We start from the raw sequence: 14610 nt of genomic DNA on the forward strand, positions 1-14610 counted from the left end.
GGGCATAAAGTAAACTCGGAGCGCCCATAGCGGAGCCCCACTGCCCTGCCCAGTGTTGTTCCCAGTGTCAGCACCTGGCACACTTGCGCTCTGGACTCGGACTGTCACAGGGCAGTTTGATGTAGTCTACAGTTAGGTTGTTCAAAAGTTAAACAATGGGTCGACAGATGCTTCAGTTGTGGGTGGAGTATGGGGAGGGGGGAGTTGGATTTATTATATGTATTCAATGTTCAGCATACAGGGGCAGGAGGAGTACGATATGTAGATTGGACGGAGTGGATATGACGGGGATGCGACCGAGGAGTTCCACCTGTGTAAACAAATCCCAGAACAATAATGACAGCTGAGAACACTCCAAGCCAAAGAAAACTCAAACTCCTGGTATGGAATGTGAACGGATTAGGTAATAGTATCAAAAGACGCCTAGTCCTCCAGCATTTAAATAGATATTCCCCAGATATAGCCATGTTGACCGAAACGCACCTAGCTGGTAACATGTGCAAATTCTTCCAAAGATCAAACTACCGCACTGCGGTACATGCTGGCTTCTCTATGGGCGCGAGAGGGGTCCTCATACTAATTCACAAGAAGCTTCCTTTGGCAATTACAAACATATTGCAAGACACGAGAGGCAGATATGTGCACATCCAAGCAACGCTATGGAACCAAACACTGGCACTCATGGCGGTATACTCACCGCCAGCTCTCCTTAATGACCTGCTAAACGAAATTACCCCTATCGTGGTAACGGGACTGGCAGACACAACGGTGATAGGGGGTGACTTCAACGAGGTCATGGATTATACCCTGGACCGCACACACCTGCGAACCAGGAACCCGGCCACCACGACGAGACTGGCTTCTTTCGTGTCAGCAATGGGCCTATGTGATGCGTGGAGAACCCTTCACGATCAAACGCGACAGTACTCCTTCCATTCAGGAGCCCATGCCTCGATGTCAAGGATAGATTACTTCTTCCTCCCACAACAATCTATCCACAAACTAAGCAGTGCATCCTTCCTCCCACGTGGAATCTCTGACCATTCCCCGCTCCTGCTTGAACTGGAATCAGCAAGACCACGACCGCCACCCTCATGGCGGTTGAACTCCTACTACCTAGGACTCCCAGAATTCCAGGAGATGATGGAAACAACCACCTCCGATTATTTCGAACTTAATGCAGAATCGGTGGATAATCCCATTACATTGTGGGAGGCGTATAAACCGGTCCTTCGCGGAGAAATTATATCATGGACATCCCATAAAAAAAGAAGCACAGTGAAAAACTCATCGAGGCGGAGAGTGAGGTCCTATCCAAAGAGATGGAACATATAGCCAGTGACACCCCAGAGACGAATAGGGCCCTATTGTTGGCACGGAAAAAACTGCACAATCTGTCTCTGGACTGTGCCAGGAAAGCACACGCTGCAATGAAGGCACGTGTATACGAGACAGGTGATAAGGCAGGCAAAATGCTTGCGTGGCTCGAAAAGCGAGACGAAGGACAGCAGAAGGTGAACCATATTAGAACGTTAGATGAAAACCTAGTTTACACTGATGTAGAGATTGCTGAACGCTTTGCCGAGTTCTATGAAGACCTATACAAACCCCCCACCATTGCCATAGATACTAATATACTAACCACTATTGCCCTCCCAACACTCAACACACAACAAATCTCCGCTCTAGACTCCAAAATCACCACTACTGAAATTTCAACCGCCATCGGGCAACTACAAGCAGGCAAGACCCCTGGCCCAAACGGATTTCCGGTAGACGTCTGGAAAAAGCTAAACCACCTCGATATACCCGCTCACCTCCTCAACGTGTTTGAATACTCTCTAACACATGGCGAGCTCCCAACAGATCTCCGCAAGGCCAGCATCATAGTAATTCCCAAAAAGGACAAGCCTCCTGAAGAATGCACCTCTTATCGGCCCATATCCCTCATTAATTGTGAAGCTAAAATACTAGCTAAAATATTAGCCAATAGATTACAAGTAGTCATTACATCTTTAATCCATCCGGACCAATGTGGCTTCATGCCCCAGAGGTCGACCAGAATGAACATTCGTAGACTGCATCTCGCATTAGAGAGAGCACCGGCCCTACAACAGTCCCTGGCCCTGTTGGCCATAGACTTCGAAAAAGCATTCGATTCTGTTCACTGGGAGGCACTATGGGCCATAATGCGCAAGATGCAATTCGGGGAACCGTTCATACGTTGGGTACAACTCCTGTATAATAACCCACTGGCTGAAGTTAGAGTAAATGGGTGGCCGTCACGCATCATCCGATTGGGCAAAGGAACCAGACAAGGCTGCCCACTCTCGGCAATGCTATTTGCACTAATAATAGAACCATTAGCAGCCCTCCTGCGAGACTCCAATACATGGACGGGCTTCAGATGGGGTCTAAACTGGGAAGATAGAGTATCCCTCTATGCAGATGATCTCCTAATATACTTGGGTGACCCAGCGACCTCCTGCTCTGTGGTCACACAACTCCTAATAGATTATGGAACCTTCAGCGGACTCAAAGTAAATTGGTCTAAATCCGTGCTGTTCCCAGTTAAAGGAGTAGACTGCATACCGACATCCGGCTCCCCATATAAGGTTGAAACCAATCAATTCCGATACTTGGGTATTTTAATAACCAACGGGCTGGATAGCTATATAAAACAAAACTTACACCCAGTTATCAGAAGATATGAACAAGACGTAGTCCACTGGCAGGCACTACCACTGACACTGCTAGGAAGGGCAGCACTCTTCAAGATGTTGACTCTACCCCGCCTCTTATACATTCTCCAGAACGCCCCCCTACATGTCCCCACTGCGGAATTCCACAGAATAGATACCACAACACGTATACTCCTCTGGGGTGGGAAACACCCGAGAATCGCCCTCTCAACTCTCCAGCGCTCGATATGGGAAGGGGGAATCGGACTCCCGAATATTCAGATCTATTACTGGGCAACTCAGATGGCGACAGTTAATGACATACTACACGGTGACCCGACCATCCCACACATAAGAGCAGAGCTAGCGGCGAGACACGGTATGTCCCCACTTGAAAGCCTCTACTCTAAAGTAACCCGCCCGCCCGAATGCACGATAGCAGTACATACAGCCTTGGTATGGAAGGAAGCGCATAAACATTTAGGTTGGGACACCAAGATTACCCCAGTCCAACCCATATGGAACAATGCTAGGCTCCCAAACCTTATCGATCTCCCAAAATGGCCAAATTGGGCTGTAGCTGAAATACAGACAATCCAACAGATAATCGTGAATGACCAACTAATACAGTTCCCTGAGCTCACTACCACATATGGCCTCCCAGAGACTGAACAATATCACTATGGGCAATTGCAGCACGCACTAGCTTCGCACAGGACCCAACTTGTGGACATGCCAGAATGCACGCCAATAGAAAGAAATATAGTCATTGACAGTGTGAGTAATAAAGTTACATCTACCATGTACAATGTCATTTCTTCATTTGCCACAAAGGAACTGCTGAACCTGAAGGCAAAGTGGGAAAACGATGTTGGCCCTATATTACCTGAAGACTGGATTGAAATCCTGATGTACCCTAGAGAATGTGCAATCTCAACACGCATTAGATTAGTACAACTCAAGATACTCCACAGGATATATTATCCTCGAATAGCTCTGTTCAATTGGGGCAGAACATCAGATCCCAACTGCCTACGATGCAAACAAGAAGAAGGTTCCTTTTATCATATCCTCTGGCAATGCGCATGCATACAGCGATTCTGGCACAAATGCAGCGCAAGACTCTCCAGGGCCATATGTCGCCCGATCCCAATGGAACCCAAACTCCTTCTATTGGGCATCGCTGACACGATAGAATTGACTCGATTTGAAAAACTACTAGTATCAACAGCCACGGGAATAGCTAAGAGGAACATCGCACAATTGTGGGGCTCAGAAAACACCCCAAAATATGGTCACTGGATAACGGACGTGGAATCAGTCATCCTAATGGAACGCCGTGTCTACCAGGCCAGAGGCTGCCCGAGCAAAGCAGATAAGATCTGGGGAAAATGGGAAAAGACTATGTAACCCTGCTATAATGTCGTCAAATTGTATTATTGTGAAAGCATGTAAGACCTGTACCCGCTCATACTATCCTTCTAGAAGTCTTGAGCAATACCAGGATGCACAAACTGCCAGCTAGCTTACCGTCCAATGTATCTACACTACTGATATCTCTGCGATAGTTTATACCTGAAATACTTAACCGTGCTACTCTGTCACCTGTATGCGAAGTCTTATAATTGAGGTTTGATATGTTATTGTTTCATTGCATAAAATACAATAAAATGTGTTATCAAACCTGACAAGCCAAGCACAGACTGTGGGTCGTACAGACCACTATCCATGCTAAACCAGGACAGTAAAATCCTCACAGCTGTGCTGGCGAATAGACTCAAGCGGGTAATAAATAAACTCATACACCCAAATCAGCAGGGGGCGACCCAAGTGAAATAGCAGTAGTCTCGCTAGATGCAGGGAAAGCCTTCGACTCCGTAAGGTGGCCTTGGATGATGGCGGCCTTGAAAGAATACGGAATGGGACCAGGCTACGTGCGGTGGGTGAAAATGGTGTATAGCTCCCCAACAGCCAAGGTCAAAACGGGAGCAATAATTTCAGATAAATGGCAATTTAGCAGAGGCAGGGCTGTCCATGGTCCCCGATGCTGTACATCCTTGCACTAGAACCACTGGCAATCTATCCGAGACAGCAGTATGAAGAAATAGGGGTTTACACTAAGGGGGGACCGCACTTGATATCATTGTATGTGGATGATATGCTGCTATACCTGCGGTACCCAGAGGAAAACTTGCAATACATCTTGGAGGTGATGGAGCGCTACGCAACTCTCTCGGGTATAGAAGTGAACCCCAAAAAATCATGCATGTTCCCCTTGGGGAGGTACAGAGGAGTCCCACAGGAGAACTTCCCAATCTTGCAGAAAGCCTGGCAGACCAGAACATTCAGATACCTGGAGATTAACATATATCACACGACTGCAGACGATCACAAATATAACACGGAGAGGGCAGTAGAAGGTATCAAGAACAGCATGGGGTTCTGGGCAAAGCTCACCCCTAGTCATGGTGGGGAGGGCGGCCTTGCTTAAGATGGTGGTCCTGCCTAGGCTACTAAATTTCCCACACATGTTGCCCAAACGCTTTCTTATTAAACTCCAGAGTTTATGCAGAGGTTTCCTGTGGCACAACTCCAGAAACAGAGTGGCCCTATGGAAATTATAGAATACGTATGACAGAGGGGGTATAAACCTGCCGAACTTTGAGATATACCACTTGGCAGGGCAGTTACAATATGTCGCTAGGTGGCTGTCGGAAGACGAGACAGCAGAATCTAGATTGCTGAGGGGTGAATGCAACCCTTATTTCCTAAAAGAACTGATATGGCTACCCAAACCAGAGTTGCATGGGCGATTGAGATTGCTGGAACTGGGCTGGAAGACATGGCGCAAAGTGTGCCGAGCTATGGGAAACCCAACTCCATGCTCCCCGCAGGCGCCACTTGCGGCGCTACGCGGGCTGGATGAGCAACTGAGGAAAGGGATCCGCAAATACTGGGAGCCGGTAGGCCTAGCGACCTTGGGAGATATATGGCAAGAGAGGAAGGCACTGGACTTCCAAACGATAGTGGATGAAACTGGGGTACATATGGGGCAATATATCACATATACTAGAATAGTTAAACGGGTGAAGGAAACATGGTCCGAAATAGCACTAGCAGGACAACCTGATACTGCCATAGAAACAATGTATGATATCTCGGAGGGAGGGCAAGAATTATCCCGGATTTACGAACTGGTGATGTCTAGAGAGGAGTTGCTCCAATTGAGACGGGACTGGGAGGAGGAAGCAGGAGTACCTATGCAAGACGGGCAATGGGAAAGAGCTCAGAGATATCATAAAAAGGTGTCTAGGAATGCGAGGCTGCAGCAGATTCAGTTATATGTCACCCATAGGGCGTATATGCCCCAAGTGCAGGGAGGTGGATGCTGGGATGATCCATATGTTCTGGGCGTGCCGAGAGGTGGGAACATTCTGGGAGGAAATTAAGCTACGACTATCTGAAAAGGGAATCAAGCTAGATGTGGAATCCATGTGGGCATGCATGATGGGGGAATTCACCAGACCACGCAACCTGAAACACGTGGGCAAACTCAAGGACCTGGCCTATATTCTAGCCAAAAGGAGACTAGCTATGAGCTGGAAGGCAGGCCATATACCCAGATTAGAGGTATGGTGGAACGATCTCCTGAAATGGGCAGACGTTGAGACAGCAATATGGTATGAGGCAGCTAGCAAAGGGGAGGATAATGAAGTGGGACCTCTGATAGCATGGAGACAAATGGTAGCCACATTATCAGGATCCTCCCATGCCAATCCAGTGAATATGACACGTCTGAGAATGGCGAAGGGGATTAACCCAAAGAGAAGGGTAGTCCGAAGAACTGAAGTGGAAGCTCGAGTTAAAGTGGGGGGGAGGGGGAAGACAGTAATAAATAATATGCAAATGTATGCTAAGAAGCTTGTAACCGAAAATGTCGGGTGTGATGGTTATATGTTGTTTGTTGTAAAAATCAATAACTTTTTTTTTTTTTAAATAAACATTGCATCAGGCTAGAGATGGGCCGGGGAAAAGAGGACACCATGTGAAATTGAGGAGTTGGGGGGCGGGAATGGCAACCTAGTTCAGAGCTTGAACGCTTTTGCATAACCAGGGATCTGGAATGAATGTGCACCAAATTAAAATAACGGCGGTTATTTGTGGGTGCTTACGGCTAACCGGGGTCATTTGTATTACATTGCAAATATAACCACGGTTATGGGAAAAAGGTTTTTACAGATACAGTGAGGTCGGTGAGTAATGGGTGTTGCCAAAGATATGGGTACTGGGTTACTTTAAGGAACCGAATGGTGCAATATAGGAATCGGACATGGCCAAAGGCTAGTGGTCCCCAAAGAAACCCATTGGGGCAATATGTCAATGGGTTCAATATGAAAAGTGGACACGGCTGAAGGCCCTGGCTAGTGGCCCGGCAGCGTTTTAAAATATACACTGGGCACTACCGAAGGCCATGCTCACTCCCTAGTGGGCCCAAAAGACATACGTAGTGGCCATGGCCAACTAGTGGGTCCAAAAGAAACATATTGGGGGAACAGTTACAGTGTACACCGCTGAAGGTTGTGGCCTCTGGCCAGGGCTAGTGGCCTGGTCGTTTTAAAAAAAATATAAAGTGGACATGGCCGAAGGCCCTGGCTAGTGGGCCCAAAAGACACGTATAGACGGCCGTGGCCACCTAGATGGGCCAAAACAAACATATTGGGGGGGGGACATGTACAATGGACACAGCTGAGGTCCTGTGGCTACTGCCCATGGCTAGTGGCCTGTTAGCATTTTAAAATATCAATACGGGGGGGGTGTCCTACCCTTGGAATTATGGCTGTTTGTTATTTATTTAGACAAACAGTCTTATGTCTTTGTCACCTGGTGGCCACTTCCCTAATTTCAGTGTACCAAGGAAAGCATTTTCATCAAAGATTAACAAAGTGAACAACAGAATGCTGTATGTTCATTCACAAAGAGGGATAGCATTTATTAGTTTGCTTCCGTCTAATCTTATTTTTTCATTTTCTTTTTCTTTTTTTAAAAAAAGGCAAAAATGTTTTTGTGGTAAAGTCCATAATCAGTTTGGATCCTTAACCAACATAAACTTTGTTTGTACAAAGTGATCCGTGTGCCTTCACCTCCAGTGACTTGTGAATAGTACTTGAAGTAATACAGAATCAATCAGTTTTTAAAGTCACATTACAGCAACCTATCTTGGTCCATGGTTGCAATGCCGGACACATAAGGATGACCTATTGGTAGGTCAGGTTTTTAAACCATAAATTACATATATACTGGGCAACCTATATCAAAACAGTAATAGGTCCCCAACATACAGCATTCTGTTTACTTTGTTAATCTTTGATGAAAATGCTTTCCTTGGTACACTGAAATTAGGGAAGTGGCCACCACAAATGACAAAGACATAAGCCTGTTTGTCTGAATAAATAACAAACAGCCATAATTCCAAGGGTAGGACACCCCCCCCCGTATTGATTTCTTGCTAAAACCCATAGTCCTGTTCACTTAGTAGTGTTTCCCTTTTGTTTCCAAGCATTTTAAAACATACAGTGGGCACGTACGTTTTCACTGGCTAGGGCTGAAGGCCGAAAGACATGTATAGTGGCCATGGCCACCTAGTAAGTCCAAAAGAAACATATTGGGAGAATATGTACAGTGTCCAATGACCATGGCCAAAGGCCATGGCTAGTAGCCTGTAAAAAAGCTATGGTATAACAAAATCCTTGAAGTACACAGAAAAAAACCTAGTTAATGTGCAGATTTAACAGATCAAACCACTTGAAATTCAGCGGATGTGGAAAGCAATGACAAGCTTAACTCGCTGCGTTCCCCTTGCAAAGCCCATGAGCACATACATATTATAAGAGAAGGGATTCACAATGACAAGAGGGTCATAGCATTATGGGGGACATCAACGGGAGTGTGCTGATGGTCATGACTTTCCACATCCACTGAATTTCAAGGGTTTTGCTGCATTAAATCTGTGCAATGTAACTGCACCTTAACTAAGGTTTTTTCAGTGAATATATTATAGTGCAGTGGTGGCCATACTACAGTTACGTTGAATACTGAGTACCATAGGCAATACCAAAAAAAAAAAGAATTTCTAATAACTTTTATTTATTTATTTATTTGCATTTGTATCGCGCACTTGCAAGGCTCTGTTACATGAATATGTAAGAAGTTTGACGTACAGTTTAAGGCGCCTTTAGGCTTCATGGTTAGTTACAACATAGCATGACAAGTTACATACATGCAGAATGATAAAGGACAATATGTTGCTTCTACCTGAGAAGGGTGGTGCCAGTTTACAACTTTTCAGTTAAAGAGCGTAGTTTTGATGGCTTTCCGGAAAGCTAGGTGGGATTCGATCTGTCGAAGGTGAGGAGGGAGTGCGTTCCAGTGTGTGGCGGCCAGTGTGGGAAAACTGGATCCTCCTGCTCGGGTTTTACGGAATTTAGGTGTGAGGATAGTGTTGGAATAGCCTTCTCTGAGGGGTCTTGAGGCAGTATGCCTGGTAATTCTTTGTGATAGGTATGGGGGTGCGAGCTCATGGAGGCATTTGTGGGTGATGGCAAGAGTTTTAAAGACAATTCTCTCTTTGACTGGAAGCCAGTGGACCTGTCTTCTCATTTCAGTGATGTGGTCTCGTCTGGATGTTCCAGTGGCTGCCCTGAGTGCGTTATTTTGCACCAGCTGGAGTTTGTTGAGGGTTTTTGGGATGTCCCAGTGAGGAGAGCATTGCAATAATCAAGCCTAGACCCAATAATCGACCTTGCAATATGAAGCAGTTCTCACAGGATAGGAAGGGTCTAGATGCGTTAAGCACTTTGGTGTAGTACGCAGATGATGAGGCAATGACATTAACCTGCCTGTCCATAGTCAGGTTGGCGTCCAAGTAGACTCCAAGGGTCTTGACATTGTCAGAGACTTTGATGGGAATGCTGTCAATGGAGAAGGATGAGTACTGCTCATCAAGGTTGCCCAAGGTAGTGGGCGATCCTATGAGCAGGAGCTCAGTTTTTTCGCTGTTGAGGCAAAGCCAATTGTCCGCCATCCAGGATTGGATGGTGGAGTAGATGGAGGTGAGTGTGGCAAGATCTGCATCCTAGTCTCCTGTGAGTGGAATAAGCACCTGCGTATCATCAGCATAGTTAGTGTATGAGATGTGCATTGCGTCGAGGATGCTGAACAAGGGTCTTGTAAAGAGGTTGTAGAGGGTAGGTGCAATGCACGAACCCTGTGGACACCACATGTAATGTGGCTAGGGGTGGCACAGGCAGTGTCAGAAAATACTTTCATGACTCTCTGCTGGAGAAAGGAGGTGATCCATTCACATGCCTTAGGGGAGAAGTTGGCCTCAGTAGCTAGATGGCGACACACAGTGTTGTGATCAACCAGATCAAAGGCTGCTGACAGGTCAAGGAGCAGGAGGAGCGCAGGTTTGCCTATGTCTCTGATGTCATCCATTTGGTTCTTTAGGTCTAAGAGGGCCGTCTCAGTGCTGTGTCGAGGGCGGAAGCCGGATTGCCGTAGTCCAAGGAGACGGTTCTTTTCCAGAAATTCTTGGACTTGCAGGTAAGCTGCTTTGTCAAGAATTTTTAATAGAAATGGGACGGTGGTGATGGGCCTATCGTTCAATGGAAATGTTGCCATGTATGATGGATTTGGCTGACATTTTGCATACAAAGACATACTGATGCCCCAACACCCCACCCCGACCCCTCACACAGCTCCCAGAACACCCCCCTCCCCCAAAATACCGCTCCTAGCAAATGACATTTTGGGAAGATCTGTTAACATTTTCGGCCTAGTCCCCATTATTTCCCCAATAGACAAAAAATGCCAAATTTTGCCAGAGCGCACAGCTAAAACCGCTGGATGGAATTGGAGCAGGTACGAAACAACTTGTGAACGAAGTGTTGACTCACTTTCCCAGGGTGTAAGGGGGCGGGGGGTGTCTGGTGTTATGGTGTCCAGTACTTTTTTAAATATTTGTTGGCGAAGGGGATGCCCCCTTCTCCCAAAATTATAGAGATATCTCCCATGGTGCTTTGCTACGGAGGGACTTTTCAGAAATAAAAAAGCTGCCATCTTTATTTTTCCAGATGCAAGAGATAACCATATTGGGGTACAGCAATTATGCACGTTGGTGTATGTAGAAGTGATCAGTTAGTGTGAGGTGATGGAAAGCGATTTAACACACCTCAATCATTAATGACATTTTCAATTGCATTTTTTTTTATGGAATCACGTTATGGCTTTGTTATTTATTTGTTGTTTAGATTTAGGAATAGGTTTCTTTTTCTTGTATATGTTTTGTTTGTATTTACATTCCAATGTGAACGGATGTGCACAAGATCAGGGTGCTAAAGAAAAAATGAAGATTGAAAAAAAATGATGTTCATGAATAAGGCTTTGTTTTGAAAATGGCAATATTAATGAAATTAAGCAAGTCAGTTGGAGCCTGCCAAAATAAAATTGCATTTATATGTTAATATGCATACAATTAATAATAAATGAGTCCAAAGTAAACCTTCTGAAAGCGAGTTTTATATGGTATTGCTTTGCAGCAGAGAGGCTTTTCAGAAATGAAAAGTCTGCCATCTTTTTTTCCCCGATGCGAGCGATAACAGCAGTTATAACCGCAGGTACCCGAATACAAAAAGGAAGAAAAAAAAAACTAGAAAATTGCATCGGGGTGGAGGGGCAGGGGAGAGGACACCATGTGAAATTGCGGAGTTGGAGGGGGACTAATGACAAAGTTAAGAGCATAAACCATTTCCCATAGCCGCGATTATTCAGCTGGATAACCGTAGCTTCAGAAGAAAATACCAGCGGGAATGAAAGTGCTTAATACGGAACGGCGAGGGTCTGCAGGGGGCACGGTAGATGGCTTGGAAGAGAAACATAAGTTTATGGGCGTGGGGGAGCAGGGCAGGAGGAGTGGGTCACCCGGTGAGTGACTGGGAGCGTAGGGAATTATTTATTTTTTCCTTGCCATTCCCCCCCCGATAACAGTGGTTATCCGATTACTATAGATAGTACTAGTATTATAGCTGCAGTTATGGGGGGAAAGTTACCATTTTTTAAAAAGGGGAAGTAAAAAAAAGTATTTGGGTTTGGCCAGAGATCCATTAGTGTTAGTGCCACTGGCCATGGGCAAAAGAAACAAACATATACAGTCGACAGGGCCGAAAGTCAGTGGCACGGGAAAAAACGATGGTATAACAAAACCCTTGAAATTCACTGAAAAAATGTAAATTAAAGTTTAGTTAATTTGACCAGATTTATTGCACCAAAACTCTTGAAATTCTGTGCATTTGGAAAGTCGGGACCGGCTTAACTTGGCGCGTTATCATTGCAAAGCCCAAGAACACATCTACATTAGAGAAGGGATTCACAATAACATATAAAATGGCATTATAGGGGGGTGGCATTAACAGGAACATGCCGAGTTAAGCCAGTCATGACTTTCCATAAGTGCAAAATGTCAAGGGTTTTGTTGCAATAAATCTGGTCAACTTAACTAAACTTTAAAGTGTTCTCAGTTAATCTATATATACACGAGCCAGGGCTGAGCACCGGCAGGCTCAGAGATACTGTTCTGAGGTGGGGTCCTGCAGGGGCTCACTAATGTCACCTGGCAGCCCCGGCCGCTAGAGGACAATGTTTTTTCTAAAGCCTGAAGCTCTTGCTCATGTGCGAGAGCGTCAGGCTTCAGAAAAACATGCCTTTAATCCATAATTGTGGCATCAGCACCTGCGAGGCATCCCTTGAATCCATTATCAAAGAAAGGGTGTGGCCGTTGGAAGCCGAAGCCTTTTTTTTTCTAAAGCCTGAACTCCCGCTCATTCAGGGGAGCTACAGGCTTTAGGAAAAAAGCTTTGGCTTCCAACAGCCTCCCCTTTCCAGCCTTAATGGTGCCACTGTACCCTGTCCAGGACCAGTCTCTCTTGGTCAGGGATCAGCTACAGCTGACCACATTTTCTAACCATTGTCACATGGACAAATATAATTGTCTCTATCCACAATAACCCGGTTAGGGCCTAATATCTATGCCTCACATCAAAAAGGACTTTGTGCTTTCCTAACCTTACCGGTCTGTTTGAATGTATTGAAAAAAATAGGAACTGAATACAATACTACACAGCATTGAAACTATGAGATTGTGACCTCTATGAAGTAATATTGTGTATACCTCTAGTTCAATTATAACAATTACAAAGAATCATTGCATATTGTTTGTACAGACCTGAGAAGAATTGCACTCTTTCTGCATTGTTCATCTTTATCTTTGCCTATATACACACAGTTGTTGACCTGTTTTTGACCTAGCTATGTCAAGTTAAAATCATGGTGTTTCTCTGTGCTGTCTCGTTTTCGTATCTGAACACTTGATCCTTTCTTTTTTAAGAAAAAAACTCATAAGACTAGCCACCAAAATAATAAAGAGGCTACCATAAAACCAGTCATAGTTAATGGTTGTTGCTTCACCTCATGATTAGGATTTATCACTAATGCATGGGTCCCTTGGGAAGGTTTAAATCACAAACTGCTCAAAAGTGACTGCAGTACGGAATTAGAGAGGACAGGAACACCCATTGTACACATACTGTACCATGTCCTGGCATAATGCGTGGCAAGAGGCAGCACCACCATTAAGGCTGAAAAGACAAGGTGCTGTCCCTTGCCAGGCAAGCCTTTAGTAAATTAATGCAAAGATCAGCACCCTCTCCCGCTGCCTGTAGCCCATTAACACGGAAGTCGTCATGAAGGCGTCAGCTAACATGCGGGCAGGTGACCTCGCCCCTCTCCCCCCCTTGATGAGCCCTTCTCCATTTTCCAGTGCCACTTACGGCACTGCATACATACCATGCAGTCCTGTTCTGTATGCAGACTTGCCACTTTGCTGGCTCATATTCGGGAGGCGGGGTCTGCCATGGGCCCTCCCTCAATACCAAAAATAAAAGGTTGGCATCCGTGCTCATAGGAGCTATCTTTCAGAATGTAAAAGACAATATGAAGTCCAGGTAATCCAAGGCTGCAAAAACTACAAACACCAAGCACATGGAAATCCTAAATTACAATTCCTGGGCATCCAATTATTAAATCATGGAAGGTAATGAACTCTGGGGTAATTGCTGATGTAACAAGAAAGTGCAAGTCTTCGTGTGTGTACGTTACAGGGAAGCACTTATGAGATAAAATGGATTTTACCAGCATAGTTTACAGGGACGCACTTGTGAGATCAAATGGATTTTACCAGCATAGTTAGTTGCCGGTTCTTTGTTTGTTACATGATAGGAATGCATTTGAGGAGCGCAAGAATCGCTTCAAGACAGCATTTAAAGGGGCATGCATGAAGTCACTAGAACTACGCAGACAGCAAAACTTCGCTCAGCTTGTGATAAAGCAACCTCGAATGTACCACACTGGCAGCGTGGAAAAGTCACACACAAGCAAACTGCAACTATGGAACTATCGCACAAACTAAAAACTTAACAAGCCTTTGGCACTAGAATCCTTCATTCATCTACCTCCTCTAAATGCGCGATACAGCCACTGTCACGTCCAGCATGTCAGAGTCCCTGAGATCCAATCGGCAGACCTCAGATGCCTTCATGTCCACTCTACTAGTCCTCACCAACCTTCTGGATCTCGGCGCACCTCACAGATCCTGTACGTTTGTATCCTCAAACCACATCCAAACGAGTCTCCATACACCTTTACTCACAGTGCTAACGGGCTCTTTCTTGTCTATTGTACAGCTGTTGCTTCTCTGCAGAGTTAATCCTCGTTTGGGTTTATCTGGGTAATAGTTCCAGTCTGAGAAACTGACACTAGTGACACTTCTCTTCCTTCACATCACGTGAGTTTCAAGTTACGTTCAGGCTATGTACGC

General features: G+C 45.4%; 1 protein-coding gene across 1 annotated transcript in view; it reads right to left on the reverse strand.

The window, feature by feature from the left end:
* The window catches only part of SECISBP2 (SECIS binding protein 2), a 1396020-nt gene extending 1381645 nt beyond the window's left edge, over positions 1 to 14375 (reverse strand). The window contains exon 1 of the mRNA XM_069625655.1: positions 14357 to 14375. The gene's annotated coding sequence lies outside the window, so the exon portion shown is untranslated. The remainder of the gene's footprint in view (positions 1 to 14356) is intronic.
* Positions 14376 to 14610: the final 235 nt, after the last annotated feature.

Source organism: Ambystoma mexicanum, chromosome 6p, assembly GCF_040938575.1.
Source record: "Ambystoma mexicanum isolate Mex_15411 chromosome 6p, UKY_AmexF1_1, whole genome shotgun sequence".
NCBI lineage: Eukaryota > Metazoa > Chordata > Amphibia > Caudata > Ambystomatidae > Ambystoma > Ambystoma mexicanum.